The sequence below is a fragment of the Pleurodeles waltl genome, chromosome 5, assembly GCF_031143425.1.
Source record: "Pleurodeles waltl isolate 20211129_DDA chromosome 5, aPleWal1.hap1.20221129, whole genome shotgun sequence".
NCBI lineage: Eukaryota > Metazoa > Chordata > Amphibia > Caudata > Salamandridae > Pleurodeles > Pleurodeles waltl.
In genome coordinates this window covers 100,867,963-100,884,375 of record NC_090444.1, presented here as the reverse complement: position 1 = coordinate 100,884,375, position 16,413 = coordinate 100,867,963, and positions in this window count along the sequence as shown.

The following is a 16,413-nucleotide window of genomic DNA, read 5'->3' as shown; positions in this document are numbered from 1 at the left end:
TCACTGGGGTCAGTAGCCATGAGAGGTTGGGGTAACCTGAGTCACCTGAAAATATCGAGAGACAACTGTTAGACACATACTAACCCGTAGGAACAACCCCATACCCAGACACCAACTTATACTGTGTGGGGACCTTGGTCTCACCTATTAGCCACACCCGGTGCCTCTGGAGTTGGCCCATCACATATGGGATGCTGCTATTCCTTAAGATAAAGGCGTCATGCACAGAGCCAGGGTATTTGGCATTCACATGGGAGATGTACTGGTCCGCCAAACACACCATTTGCACATTCATAGAGTGATAGCTTTTTCTATTCCTTAACACTTGTTCATTTCTCCGGGGGGGGGGGGACAAATGCCACATGTGTACCATCAATGGCACCAATGATGTTGGGGATATGTCCCAGGGCATAAAAGTCAGCTTTCACTGTGGCCAAATCCTCCACCTGGGGGAATACGATGTAGCTGTGCATGTGTTTCAGCAGGCAGACAACACTCTGGTCAACACATTGGAAAACATTGGCTGAGACATCCCTGATGCCATGGCCACTGTTGTTTGGAAGGAACCACTTCCCAGGAAATGGAGCACTGACAGGACCTGCACTAGAGGGGGGATACCTGTGGGATGGTGGATAGCTGACATCAGGTCTGGCTCCACTTGGGCACACAGTTCTTGGATTGTGGCACGATCAAGTCTGTAGGTGATGATGATGTGTCTGTCCTCCATTGTCGCCAGGTCCACCAAGGGTCTGTACACCGGAGGATGCCACCATCTCATATTCAGCCTCAGCAGTTGAAGCCTATGGAAGAAAACGGTGAGCAGAGGGTCATATTCACAGATCTATTGCACTAATGATTAATTTCTTCCTTTACAGAACCAGTATGTGAATCCGACAATCAGTTTCTGTGGCAATGTCTGCTGTGACGCAGTTAGGTGCCATGGCCTGTGCCCCCCTAAAATGGAGGCTGCCTGACCTGTGAGGAGGGACAAGTGGAAATGTGGTAATTCCGCTAGCATTGTGCACCGTCGTGGTAGGCGGTCGTTGACCGCCACGCAACTTTGCATTGGTTATCATTGGGCCCCATGGGTTCCATGAGCCAATGGCGATGTATGCGGCGGTGACGGTATGCACCGCCGCGGACGTCACCGACATTTTCTTTCTGTTCTCTCACCTGCTACCTGACCTTCAACAGGAGAGGACCTACACTGCAAGTGCTGCTGTGACCTGGGTCTGGAAGCAACAATGGCTCATGTGTCTGGGGAAAGGGCCCCTGCCTTCACTGCGGAGGAGTTGGAGAAATTTGTTGATGGGGTCCTACCACAGTACACGTTACCCTACGGTCCTCCAGACAAACAGGTGAGTACACTGTGAGCAGAATGTATGGAGTGCTGTATGTGTATGCCACATGTTGGGGGGGGGCAGCATGGAAGGTGGTCACTGTATGTGTGTCAGGGGATGGGAGAGATCTGGTAGGCCATGAGTCTGACGGTCCGGACAGTTGACTAATTCACTTTTCTGCTGTCTTTTCCATGCAGGTCAGTGCCCATCAAAAAAAGGGTATTTGGCGTGCCATCGCCAAGGAGGTGCGGACCATGGTGGTCTTCGACAGGCGAAACTCCCACTGCCGCAAAAGGTGGGAGGACTTGCGCCGCTGGGCAAAGAAGATGGTGGAGGCCCAGCTGGGGCTGGCCTCCCAACGAGGCAGGGGTGTCCGTCACACCATGACCCCCCTGATGTTCCGCATCCTGGCGGTGGCCTATCTGGAGTTGGATGGGCGCTTGAGGGCATCACAGCAGCAACAAGGTGGTGAGTGCAGTATCTGAATCATGACTTTGCATGCGTTAAGATTTACCTGGGTGGGGGATGTGGGCAATGGGTGCCCCTAGGCCAGGGCGAAGATGGCAGGGTAGGTCCCTTGTTGGGCAGGCTCGGAAGCACTCTTATCCCAATAGTGTTAGTGGACATCTACTACTGGGCAGGGTCCTGTGGGTTTCAGTTGTGTAGCTAATGGCATTAGGCATTGTACCCCATGGCCTGGTGACTATTTTAGTAACTGGTAGTGCATGGCCTAGTGCATAGGGCTGCTCCCTGTGTGTTGTGTACGCCAATGGTGGTGTTATTGCTGGCATTGACCAAGTGTATCCTCTGTCTCTCCCCCCTTTTTGTTTTGTCACCCTGTCCTTGTGTGCATTAGCATCATCTGGCGGAGGAGCAGAGGCACCGGCGATGGAGGGAGCTGCATCCCACATGGGCCTGGAGGCCGAATCCACCAAGGATGAGGGCACCAGTGGGACGGAGGGCGAGGGGAGCACCACGACGGGGACAGGAGGGGAGGCCACAGACAGCAACTCCTCCTCTGATGGAAGCTCCCTGGTGGTGGCGGACACCTGTGTGCCCAACTCAATAACAGGTACAGCCGCCACCCCACCTACCAGCACCACCCTCCCAGCAGCCCCTCAGCGTGTTTCCCATGCCCGCTCACCCAGGAGGTTGGGCATTTTCTTTGCCCGAGGCACCTCAGGCCCTGCCCCAGTCAGCCCTGCTGCCCTCAGTGAGGAGGCTATTGACCTCCTGAGATCCCTCACTGTTGAGCAGTCAACCATTCTGAATGCCATCCAGGGTGTCGAGAGGCATTTGCAACTAACAAGTGCATAACTGGAGGGCATTCACTCTGGCGTGCCGACCCAACAGAGAGCATTTCACGCTCTGGCCTCTGCACTGATGGCAGCCATTGTACCTGTCTCTAGCCTCCCCCTTCCAACTTTCTCTACCCCTTCCCAATCCCCTCAAACCCAGCCTATCCCAAGCACACCTTCAGACCAGCATTCACCCAAATCAACATCCAAAAGTGGCTCAGGCAAACAAAAGCACCACACTTCATCTCACAGGCACTCACACAAGCCCCATACCCATGCAGACACACCAACATCCACTGCCTCCACTGTGTACCCCTCCTCCTCTTTGTCCACCTCCCTCCCAGTAGCATCTACACTCATACCTGCATGCACTACATCCTCAGCCACTACCTCCATCACCAGCACGTCCATCACAACACACACCTCACAAGCAGTCACCACCCCCACAACCATGCACACGTCCCCTGTGTCCTCTCCCAGTGTGTCTGTGACCCCTCCTCACAAAGTACACAAATGCAAGCACCCACCCACCCAACAGCCATCCACCTCACAACAGCCTCCAGCCCATGCACCTGCACCCAAACTCAGCAGACAGACATCGCCTACAACCACTCCCTCTTCCTCCACTCCCAAACCCTCTCCCTCTTCCCGCCCCAGTGTGCCTAAGAAGCTTTTCCTGGCAAACATTGACCTCTTCCCTACCTCTCCGTACCCCGTCCTTCCCCTCGGGCCAGCGCGTCCAGAACCAAGTCCAGCACCTCAGCCACCAAGTCGCCGTCCACTGTGGTACCTGCAACTCACAGAGGCTCAAAGGGGGCACCCGTCAGCCCAGCCAGTGTGCCACCAACCCCTGCAAAGGACAAAAGCATTCCTCCACCTGCCAAGTTGAAGAATGGGCCAGCATGCAGAAAGGCCAAGGAGCACGAACCACCCAGCAAGGCCTCCTCAAAAACTCCAGCTGCCAGAGCCAAGGTCACACCACCATCTGCCAAGGTGAGGAAGGGGCAGAAAACACCAGGCAAGGCACTTCAGCCGTCGAAGGCTGCAGGTGAAGGCCTGGTGGCTACCAGCATAACCGCCAGCCCTTCCACCTGCACCACAGCCAGCACCGCCAGCAGCCCTGCCGCAAGCACCACCACCTGCACCGCCGCTAGCACCACGACTGTCAGCAGCAGCAGCCCCAGTGGGCAGCCGTCCGAGGCTGCAGGAGAAGGGCTGGAGCCTCCCTCCACCACTGGCAGCACCGGCACCTGCACCACGGCCAATACCCCCAAATGCACCGCCGCAAGCCCCCCGCAAACACCGCCACCTGCCCCCTGACAGTTGGACCACTACCAGCAGCAGCAGCCCCAGTGGGCAGCCATCCGAGGCTGCAGGAGAAAGGCGGAGCCTCCCACCACCAATGGCAGCACCCCCACCAGCACCGGCACTACCACCAGTTTGCAGCCTTAGCCGCCACAGGATGGAGTCTAGCCCTTCCTCCAACGACTATCATGCCACCTGTTCTGTGCAAATCTCGAGCCGCAGACACCCAGGTGAGGGAATGTGAACTGCCACACCCCAAGTGTTTCTTCACTAGGCACAATGCCCCCTCCAGAACCAGTGGAGATATGCCTCCACTCACCCAATCCTTGGCAGGATGAAGCACACTGGGCACAATACCCCCTCCAGAACCAGTGGAGATATGCATCCAGTTACTCAATCCTTGGCAGGATGAAGCACACTGGGCACAAAGCCCCCTCCAGAACCAGTGGAGATATGCATCCACTCACCCAATCCTTGGCAGGATGAAGCACACTGGGCACAATGCCCCCTCCAGAACCAGTGGAGTTAGGCATCCACTCACCCAATCCTTGGCAGGATGAAGCACATTGGGCAAAATGCCCCCTCCAGAACCAGTGGAGATATGCATCCACTCCCCTAATCCTTGGCAGGATGAAGCACACTGGGCACAAAGCCCCCTCCAGAACCAGTGGAGATATGCATCCACTCACCCAATCCTTGGCAGGATAAAGCACACTGGGCACAAAGCCCCCTCCAGAACCACTGGAGAAAGGCATCCACTGTAGAGACTGTGGCTTTGCACTCCCCAGGACCAAGCAGTGGGCAAACCACCCACTAGAGGGACTTGAGAGACTGTGGCTTTGCACTCCCCAGGACCACACAGTGGCCAAACCACCCACTTGAGAGACTGACTTTGCACTCCCTAGGACCAAGCAGTGGGCATGGAGCCCCCTCGAGGAGTGGCATTATTCCATCTTCCGGCTGAGGTGTCCCCCCTCCCCCATCCCTCTGAGGTGCCTGTGTGTTTTCGGCCTGATGCCTCTGCAGTGTTCTCTCCGTTTTGAGGCAGGAGTCAAGGCCCATTTATTTTTGGCCAAGTGGCCCACGCACCTTTTGCATGGACATTTTACGACCTTATGTACATATTGTATATTTTTGGAAATACTGATTCTCAAATTGTTACGTATATCTGCCTGTTTCTAAAATATCAATGATTTAACTCAATTCCTTTTGTCCTTGCGTACTTCCAGGGGGTTACTGGGTGTAAATGTAATGTTGATGCATGTGTTTGTGTGTATGGTGTTGTGGGTGAGGGTGGGAGTGGGGGTGTTGCGTGTGTGTCACTCTCTTTTCCCCCCTATTCGCCTATGTGCAGCACTCACTGTGGTCGTCACCACCGCCTTTCGTATTCCTGGTAGATGAGGAGGTAGACCGGCATGGGGAGGACCTGAAGCTCGGGCTCCATGGCGTCCTGGTTCTTCGCTGTGTGTCGAGAGGTGAGTGGTTTCCCTTCCAAGTCCTGTTTCCGCCGTGCTTTTGATGGCGTTGGTACCGCCCCGGAAAAGCTGGCGGACAGGCTGGTTGTGATGTGGTGGGCAGTACATTGTCCTCCGCCTGGCTGTTGGCGGTGACCTCCGCGGTGTTTGTTGCTATGGCCGTGGTGGCTAGAGTGTTAAAGTGGCTGGCTGTGTTGGCGGTTTCCGCCGTGGTCGTGATCCCATTTTTTTTTACAGCTGGCCTGTAGGCGGTATTACCGCTGCTTTAACACCGACCGCCGAAGTTGTAATGAGGGCCTATATCTCTTAGTATGTTTTTAGCTACTTTTAACATATTTTTTAATACAATTTTTTATTAGCTATTTTTTTAAAGATTTTAGCTTGTTTTAGTCCAGAGCATTTTCAGCTTGGGTTAATTCGTCTTCAGAGGCGTCAACCTATGGTGTCAAAATAGTTCCGGCGATGGTGAGGGTGTAGTGAATCCTATCTTGTTTTAATGAGAAGCAGGAGTTAGCTTAGACTTCTGTCTTGCAGACCTGTTCCCCCGTCACCCAGTGACTTTTACCCTACTTAGCTTGCTCTCTTTTATCACAATTATTTAATTATATCCTTCCAAGATGGCAGCATTGTTTTTAGTTAGGGCAATGTTTTAGTTTCCTGTTATCAGTGCTACTCTGCTAAGGGATCACTATCGGCGCCAGAGATAGATAAGATGTAGGTATTCACATTAGGTACTTTCCCACTTTTTGCTTTCGAGGAATTGTTTATGTAATTGCTGCCCCAAGCATGTCTTGTTATCTATTGTTCGGGAACAGACCTACGTCAAGGGTCTGAGCAGATCTGTATCTGAGCACCTTACATAGACAGCTAGTTAGAGGGATTCTGACCAGATGCCATCACTGCTATCAATGCTGCACGTCGCCTTGACGCTGACCCAGTCTTCGTGTCCTCTCGGAGTCTGAGCTTGATACCTCATTCCAAGGTAACGAGGATGGGAGGGACTCTTCTCATGGATACAGCATTGGCAGATTAGGTTTGACACACCTAGCTCTCTTTAGGTTAGGCTCATGATGTTAGGATATTAGGACATCTATCAAATCTCATGTCATTATATGTAATTGCAAGATGGTGGGGGTCTTTGTACTAATGACTCTCGTTTTCACAATTCTGTTTCTTGCACTGTTTATTACCCTAATCATTGCATCCTATGCAACTTATTGTAGGTTGTGGTCTTGTTTATTTATAAAACCTATTAAAACTTTACTGCATCTCCTTCATTGCCTGTGTGTGACTGAGACATGTTGTTCATGAGAGGAGGGGGTAATCTCCGTTTAACCATGACACTCCCTGAGCTGTCGCACTATTGAGTCCATGCGTAAAGGCTGCCACAAATCACCTTTTACTGTTTGGGTTTTTTGGTGAGGTGCTGCATGTGAGCCGGGAGGGTTGGGACGACAGTTGTGACTTGTAGGATTGGCCTAGTTGCCTACAAACATAAGTACTGTCATCCTTAAACCAACAGTCTTGCCTAAAGCAAGAGTCAAACTACGACAGAAGGAACCAATGTTACCATGTTTAAGGGAGAGAGCATATGCACTTTGGCAGTAGTTAGCAGTGATAAAGTGCGCAGAGACCTAAAAAACAGCAAAAACAGTGTCAGAAAAGTGAAGGGAGGCAGGAAAAAAGTTGGGGGACGACCACCCTCTGGCTGTCAGGTCTAACATTCTGGCTGCTGAGTTCTGTATGTTCTGCATCCTGTTGATGAGACGCTTGTTTATCCTGGAGTAGAGGGTGTTCCTGTAGTCCAGGTTCTTCGTGGCAAGAGTGTGAGTGATGATTTTTCATGTGTTGACTGGGAGCCATTGGAAAATCTTCCTCAGCATTTTCAGTATGTGGAAGTATAAGACAATGATAGTGTTGACTTGGGCTGTGATTTTGAGTTTGCAGTCAAGGATGATCTGAAGGTTCTTGGCTTGGGGTATTTAGCTCTCCGGTAAGTTTAGATAATTAGCATTAATGCCACTGTGTGTATATTATCCCACATTACATAACCCATGTTAGCCTTTTATTGAACTGAATTATGATCTGTTCCATTGCAAGTGGATGTGGTTAGATAGCGAGTATCACCAGAGCCACTGAATTTATGCAGTAGAGAAGGACCAAATTATGAAACGGAGTTGACTAAATTGTGCAGCAAGAGAAGGCAAATTATGTGGTGTAATGCAGCGACATTTTGTGATACTATTACTTCATTATTTTGTCATTTCTTTACACTTGTTAACACGATCTGCCCCTAGGTTGCACCTCATTAGTACAAGTTTAACATGCAAGTATAGCATTAAGAGACTGAAAGGTGAACAGTCAACCTTTGCAAAGGGTCATCAACTGGGCATGTAATGCACTGTTTTTTGTAACGTTTGATCCCTGTGAGCTATAAACATTTATTTTTAAATCTGCAGACTATGTGACAAGTGCGGCAAATCCATAATTTTGCAGTAAACACCAGAGCCATATAATTGCATAAATCCAGTGGCACTGACTATAACCTGGGAATGTGCAATGCACTGCAATGAGATTTCAGAAAAGGAAATGCTCACATTTCTAACTCTGCCATACTGATGAGAACAAATTCACTCCAACTCAATATCTTAATTGAGATAACACAGGTATTTACTTCACCTCAGCATCTGGCACAAAAACAGACAGACACTCTTAGCACCTGATTCACAAAGGTAAACCTAAACTTTTGTGTAAACAAGTTTACCAGCTTTTTTTGGTATTCATAAACAACATTTAATTTTATGAACAGTAAGTTTACAACTGGGGAGACTCTGCACATAAAAGGTTAGACCTGTACTATCTTTATGTTCATGTACGGGGCTCTCCACCCAACTGTGGCATCTCTGGAGTCGTAGTATTAATGTTAGTAAAATAAACTTGTAGCTGGTGAATACCAAAATAGTAGTAAACTTACACACAAGTGTAAGTTTACCTTTGTGAATCAAGCCCTTCTGCATTAGACATTGTGATTAGACATTGTAATTTCACATTAATTCCGGTGGAAATGTATGATTCCCTCGCTCTTCATCTAATGAGCCATGCACTGCTGCTATCTGAATAGTATAATGCATGCCCCATCCTACAGTATATTACTGCATGCATCTTACACAAGCTAAAATACATAATCACTCTCAGAACCCCCACACGGACCATAACTGAGGTACAGAAAGCCGTTCACAGCCCTAGGCCCTGGTGTCAATGTTCCTACTGCATCATTGGAAGGTAAACCTCTGTCCCCACTCTCCCAGCTAGAGACGGGGGACACACTGTAACCTCGATCCGGGCTTGAGCCTGAAGCTTGGCTCTGGCTCAGCTTGAGGTCCTGTTGAAACTTTGTGCCCATAATGAGCCAAGCTTTCATGTACCTTCTGCCTGTCACCCTCAAGCTACCCAGGATGTGGAGTTACAGCAAGATCTTCCAACTCTGGAACTGAACAATCTAGGTTTGAATCTCAGTGTTGGCTCAGGATCTTGTGATTCTGGGCAAATCTCCAGTTCCTAAAATAAACTGATGTGACCTTGTGTAATGTAACTGGTGTTCATGTAAAGCACTTCAATATTTCCAGGTTGAATTTGCACAGTATAAAAACTGCAGAAACTGCACAAAGAGGTAAAAACAAGGCATTAACATAAAATAAGAGACAGATAGATAGCCATTTAGTGGCTCATTTGAACAAAGTGAAAATAATAAAGCCTGGATAAATTGAAGCTTCCCCACATAAATTGTGTGATTTTTGGAAAATATTTTATTCAATAAAAACTCGGTTTTCGTCCTATTTGTTCATGAAAACATGGTCAAATATATGAATCAAAAATCAACGATACCAAAAATTTTTGGCCCTCATTACAACATTGGCGGTAAAAGACGCTTATCGCCGTGCAGAAGACCGCCAACACACCGCCGCGGCCGCGGAATTCCGCCACAGCTATTATGACCCACAGCTCGGAATCCGCCAAAATTCAGACACCCACACAAGTCCACCACACCAAAGGTCAGTGATAAACTGGCGATGACAAAACCGACACCGTCACGCCAACAGAAATACGCCTGCACTATCACGACCCACAAATCCACACGGCGGTCTTTCAACCGTGGTATTCCATTGGCGGTACACACCGCCGCGCTCAAAATACACACACATCTCCAAAACACAGCCACACTGGACAATTCGAAATACACACACCTGATACACATACACACACCACTCCCACACACTCAATACAATATAAAACACACACCCACATCACCCACAAACCCTTACGACCACAAATCACAAACGAAAGCCAGAGAGAGACACCACCATCAAGAACACTAGCATCCACAGGCACACAACACCATCACCCACATAACTTCCACGCACCTCACACAACACACCACTACATATCAGCACACTTATCACCCCACCCATCACCTACACCACCCCATGGCACGGCAAAGACACCCCAGGTTCTCGGAGGAGGAGCTCAGGGTCATGGTGGAGGAAATCGCCCGGGTAGAGCCACAGCTATTCGGATCACAGGTGCAGCACACCTGCATTGCTAGGAAGATGGAGCTATGTCGAAGAATAGTGGACAGGGTCAACAAAGTGGGACAGCACCCAAGAAATCAGGAGGACATCAGGAAGAGGTGGAACGACCTACGGGGGAAGGTGCGTTCAGTGGTCTCTAGACACCACCTGGCGATTCAGCGGACTGGCAGCGGACCCCCACCTCCTCCCCCACAACTAACAACAAGGGAGGAGCAGGTCTTGGCGATTCTGCATCCTGAGGGCCTCGTAGGAGTAGCTGGAGTAATGGACTCTGGTAAGTCAAATCTTAACTATTACATCCTCCACCCTACCTGCATGCCACCACATACCCCCACCCTCACCCCCATTACTCTAAGGGGGTCATTACAACATTGGCGGTAAAAGGCGCTTACCGCCATGCAGAAGACCGCCAACACACCGCCGCGTCCGTGGAATTCCGCCACAGCTATTATGTCCCACATCTCGGAATCCTCTGAAATTCAGACACCCACACAACTCCACCACACCAAAGGTCAGTGATAAACTGGCGAAAACAAATCCTCCACCTCCACGCCAACAGAAACACGGCCATGCTATTACGACCCACGAATCCACGCAGCGGTCTTTCAACCGCGGTATTCCATTGGCGGTACACACCGCCGCGCTCAATATACACACACACATTCAAAACGCCGCCACATTGGACAATTCCAAATACACACACCTGATACACATACACACACCACTCCCACACACCCATTACAATATAAAACACACACCCACATCACCCACAAACCCCTACAACCACAATTCACGGACGAAGGCCAGATAGACAGCACAGCAAAGACAACCCCACCATACAGAGGCACACAACACCATCACCCACACAACATCAACGCACAAATCACCACACACCACTACACATCACCACACACATCAACACTCACACCGCTCCACACATCACACACACCACCCCATGGCACGCCAAAGACACCCCCGCTTTTCCGAGGAGGAGCCCAGGGTCATGGTGGAGGAAATTGTCCAGGTAGAGCCACAGCTATTTGGCTCACAGGTGCAGCACACATCCATAGCCAGGAAGATGGAGCTATGGCGAAGAATCGTGGACAGGGTCAACGCTGTGGGACAGCACCCAAGAAATCGGGAGGACATCAGGAAGAGGTGGAACGACCTACAGCGGAAGGTGCGTTCAACGGTCTCCAGGCACAACATCGCAGTTCAGCGGACTGGCGGCGGACCCCCACCTCCTCCCCCACAACTAATAACATGGGAGGAGCAAGTCTTGACCATCATGCATCCTGAGGGCCTCGGAGGAGTGGGTGGAGAATGGGACACTGGTAAGTCAAATCTTAACTATCAGATCCCCCACCCTACCTGCATGCTATCACACACCCCCACCCTCCCCCTCCCCTATCACTCCAACTCCTCACTAATGTACTAATAACACAAACCACCCATCCCAACACCAAGCCCTGCATGACACAACTAAGCATGGTCACCCCTCACCAAAGCATGCTCACTGCACATACCCAGAACAACCCCCTAACCATCATCACACAAGCCCCCACACAGGAATGCTTGCACTGGGGTACACAGACACCCACCCATTGCACACCATCACACACACACACAAGCAATAATCATGCTCTTATGCCCCTGCAGGAACACGAAGGACCGTCACCACACCGGAGGGTCCAGACAACACCACTCCACCCCCAGAAGAGGCCCACAGTGACGATCGCAGCTCTGCCCTACTGGAGCCTGATGACCAGCCCGGACCATCGTGGGCCTCGGGACAGTCGGCTCCCCTTGCACAGGCACAGCCCAACACTGACCTTCCACCCTCTGGTAACACCAGCACAGCACCCACCCAGCGGGCCCAAACCTCCGTACCCAGGACAGGTCAATCAGCGGTGTGTCCACCACTACAGGGAACTCAGGGTAACCCTCCACTCCAACAACAACAGGGACCTGAGGGCAGTGGTAGTGGGCACACGTTCCAGGTGACAGAGGCACAGGAACACAGGGGAACTGGGAGGGCTGCAGTGCGACAGGGGGCGGACAGGCCAAGGGAACCCACTCTCCACAAGACCCTATCCTCCATCATGGGAGCATACCACCACTCCCAGGAGACGATGGCGACGGTCCTGGTCAAGTTTCAGGAGACCCAGTGCCTGCAGGAGGACCAGTATTTGGGGTTCAAGGAGGAGCTCAGGACCATCAGCTCCGCCCTGGGCACCATCGTAGGGGTGCTGAAGGACATACAGCAGACCCTGAGGGACACTGTGGCACTCCAAGGGGCCCCTGACACTAGCCAGGACAATGAACCTCCGCCAGCGCTAGTGGACAGGACGCCCGCCACAGGACCACCACACCAGTACCCCACCCTCTGCAGACGGACAACCACCACGCAAGCGGTCCCTGAGAGCCAGGAACAGGACAGAGCAAGATGGCAAGACCCCCGCCAGGAAATGAGACCACCCTAATTGTCCCCCCACTGTCCCACTTAGTTACCCTGTCCATACTTGAACTGCCCCAGCTCCACTTCCTATGCCCATATGGGCAGTGCACCTGTGAGACTAATAGACTGGACTCTGCCATGGACATTCCTCCGCCATCACCCATCACCATTTTACAACCCCCTCCCGTTTTCAATAAACACCCTTGAAACACAAAACAATCTGGAGTCAGTCTATGATTTGTTAAAATGTAATATCTATGACAGTGTCAAAATGCGTTGTGAGATGTAAAGGCAACATAACAATGTCACACATCACAAGTCCTTGAAGGATGCAAGTAGATGACACATGTTGGTAACCACACCTGTGAAACCGTAATGGAAAGAAACAACTCAATTACCAAATAATCCCATGAATTAACACACAGGTTAGAGGAGGACGTGTGACAGTGAATGTAATGGTAAAAATGAAAATGTTCTCACCTGTGTGTCACTGGAAATATTGCTGTATGACTGATTCCCTGTTGTCGTGGTCTTCTTCCTCAGCTTCCTCCTCATCACTGTCCACAGGCTCCACAGCTGCCACAACACCGTCATCTGGACCATCCTCCTGCAGAAAAGGCACCTGGCGTCGCAAAGCCAAATTATGAAGCATCGAGCAGGCGATGATGATCTGGCACACCTTCTTCGGTGAGTAGAATAGGGAACCACCTGTCATATGGAGGCACCTGAACCTGGCCTTAAGGAGGCCGGAAGGTGCGTTCGATCACCCTCCTAGTCCGCCCATGGGCCTCATTTTAGCGTTCCTCTGCCCTGGTCCTGGGATTCCTCACTGGGGTCAATAGCCAGGAAAGGTTGGGGTAACCAGAGTCCCCTAATAGCCACACACGGTGCCTCTGGAGTTGACCCATCATATCAGGGATGCTGCTATTCCACAGGATGTAAGCGTCATGCACTGAGCCAGGGAACATAGCATTAACCTGGGAGATGTACTGGTCTGCCAAACATACCATCTGTACATTCATCGAATGATAACTCTTCCGGTTCCTGTACACCTGTTCACTCCTGTGGGGGGGGACCAGAGCAACATGGGTCCCATCAATGGCACCTATGACGTTGGGGCATAGAAGTCACCTTTAACTGTAGGCAAATCTTCCACCTCAGGGAAAATGATGTATCTCCTTACGTGTTTCAGCAGGGCAGACAACACTCTGGACAACACGTTGGAAAACATAGGCAGGGACATCCCTGATGCCATGGCCACTGTTGTCTGAAATGACCCACTTGCAAGGAAATGGAGCACTGACAGCACCTGCACGTCAGGGGGGATTCCAGTGGGATGGCGGATTGGTGACATCAGGTCTGGCTCCAACTGGGTACATAGTTCCTGGATTGTGGCACGGTCAAACCTGTAGGTGACGATTACATGTCGCTCTTCCATTGGCAACAGGTCCACCAGCGGTCGGTACACTGGAGGATTCCGCCATCTTCTCACATGCCTCAGCGGACGGCGCCTACGAAGGACAACAGGGACGATAAAGTCAATTTCCTTACAGGTATGTACCCACAGTTACACAGAAGACTACACCAAACACAAAACCCTTCCTGTATGTGCGTTGAGTGTAGTAGTGAGGCCTAGCTATGTGTGACGCAGAAGTAAATGAAGCCAAGTGGGCCCCTGAAATGGCGGCTGCCTGACCTCTAAACTGTGACAATGGGATTGTGGGGTAACTGCGCTGGTGCTGCGCACCGTCGCGGTAAGCAGTCGTAGACCGCGGCGCAATGCTGCATTGGTTAACATAGGACCCTATGGGTCCCAGGAGCCAATGAACAGGTGCGCCGGCGGTGATGATATGCACCGCCGCGGACGTCACCGCCGCAGACGTCACCGCCATTTTCTAACTGTTCAATCACTAGATACCTGATCTTCGACAGGAGAGGACCTACACTGCAAGTGCTGCTGTGACCTCGGTCTGGAAGCGACGATGGCTGCTGCTGCGTCTGGGGAAAGGGCCCCTGCCTTCACTGCTCAGGAGTTGGAGAAACTAGTAGACCGGGTCCTCCCCCAGTACACGCTACTCTACGGTCCTCCAGACCAACAGGTTAGTACACAGGGAGCACGTTGTATGGGCTAGGCCTGGATGGAGAGGGCTGGTTGCAAGAGGGAAGGGGGCAGAGTTCAGGGAACATTAATGCATGTGAATGAATGGGCCACATGGCCAGAGTAGGGAGGGGGGCCACTCACATCGACGGTGCAGTTGGTAATGACTTTTCATCTTCTCTTGTGCATGTCATGTAGGTCAGCGCCTACCAGAAGAGGGACATTTGGCATGCCATCGCCAAGAATGTCCGGACCCTGGGGGTCCACCAGAGACGGGGCACCCACTGCCGGAAAAGATGGGAGGACATTCGCCGCTGCAGCAAGAAGACGACGGAGGCTCAGCTGGGGATGGCCTCCCAACGTGGGAGGGGTGCCCGTCGCACCATGACCCCCCTGATGTTCCGGATCCTGGCGGTGGCCTACCCTGAGTTGGATGGGCGCTTGAGGGCATCACAGCAGACACAAGGGGGTGAGTACAACCTCATTCTGCTGACTTTGCGCACAGTGGAGGGGTCTGGGTGGGGGAGGAGGCCTGTGGGTGTACCTAGGCCAGGCAGAAATACGTAGACTACGCCCCTCTGTACTGCAGCCCATGTGGCACTCTACAGCACCGCAGTAGAGTGCCAAGTACAGGTATATATGCCCCTGTGGCATCCATGTGTGCAGACGTCCACCATAGCCATGTAGGCCAGATCCCAGGAATTGCATCTGCAGAGGCCAGGAGCATGGCGTAGTGCAGGGGGCTGCTGTGTCTGTCTTGTCCGCCAACGGTAGCGGTATGCCATGCACTCAACCTGTTCTTCTTCTGTCTTCGCCCCCCCCCTTTTTGTGCTTTTGCTGTTCTTTTGTGCATCAGCATCATCAGGCGGAGGTACAGTGGCACCGGAGCACGAGGGAGCTGCATCCTACATGGCTATGGAGGGCCACACCACGGACTCAGAATGCACCAGTGGGACGGAGGGCGAGGGGAGCTTAACGTCGGCCACCGGATCACCAAGCAGCGACACGGACTCATCCGCCGATGTGAGCTCCCTTGTGGTGGCGGCACCATCTGTGCACCCCACTTCTACAGGTACAGACGCCACCTCCCCTACCAGCTCTGCCCTCCCAGCAGCCCCTCAGCGTTCGCCCCGTGCCTGCTCACCCAGGAGGGTGGGCATCACCTTCGCCCCAGGCACCTCAGGCCCTGCCCCAGTCACCCCTGCTGCCCTCAGTCAGGAGGCCATTGACCTCCTCAGGTCACTCACTGTTGGGCAGTCTACCATTGTGAATGCCATCCAGGGTGTAGAAAGAGAGTTCCAACACGGTAATGCTTTCTTGGAGGGCATTCATTCTGGTCAGGCTGTCCTTCAGCGAACCCTGCAATCTCTGGCCTCAGCACTGATGGCAGCCATTGTCCCTGTGTTTAGCCTCCCCCCTCCAACCTCCTCCACCCAGACCCAATCCCCTGTACCCCAGCCCATCCCAAGCACACCTGCAGACCAGCATGCACACAAGTCAACACACACAAGTAGCTCAAGCAAACATAGGCACCACACAACCAACAGGCACTCACGCAAGCATCATCCACATACAGACACAGCAACATCCACTGCCTCCACTGTGTCCCCCTCCTCCTCTTCTCCCTCCTCCCTCCCAGTGTCGTCTACACTCTCACCTGCATGCACTACATCTACAGGCACCAGGACTCGCTACAGAACACCCAGCAACACTTCCCGCTCACCTGCACTCACCACCTCCACTGCCATTTACACGTCCCCTGTGTCCTCTCCCAGTGTGTCTGTGACGCCCCCTCCAAAAGTACACAAACGCGAGCACCCACACACCCAACATCCATCCACCTTACGACA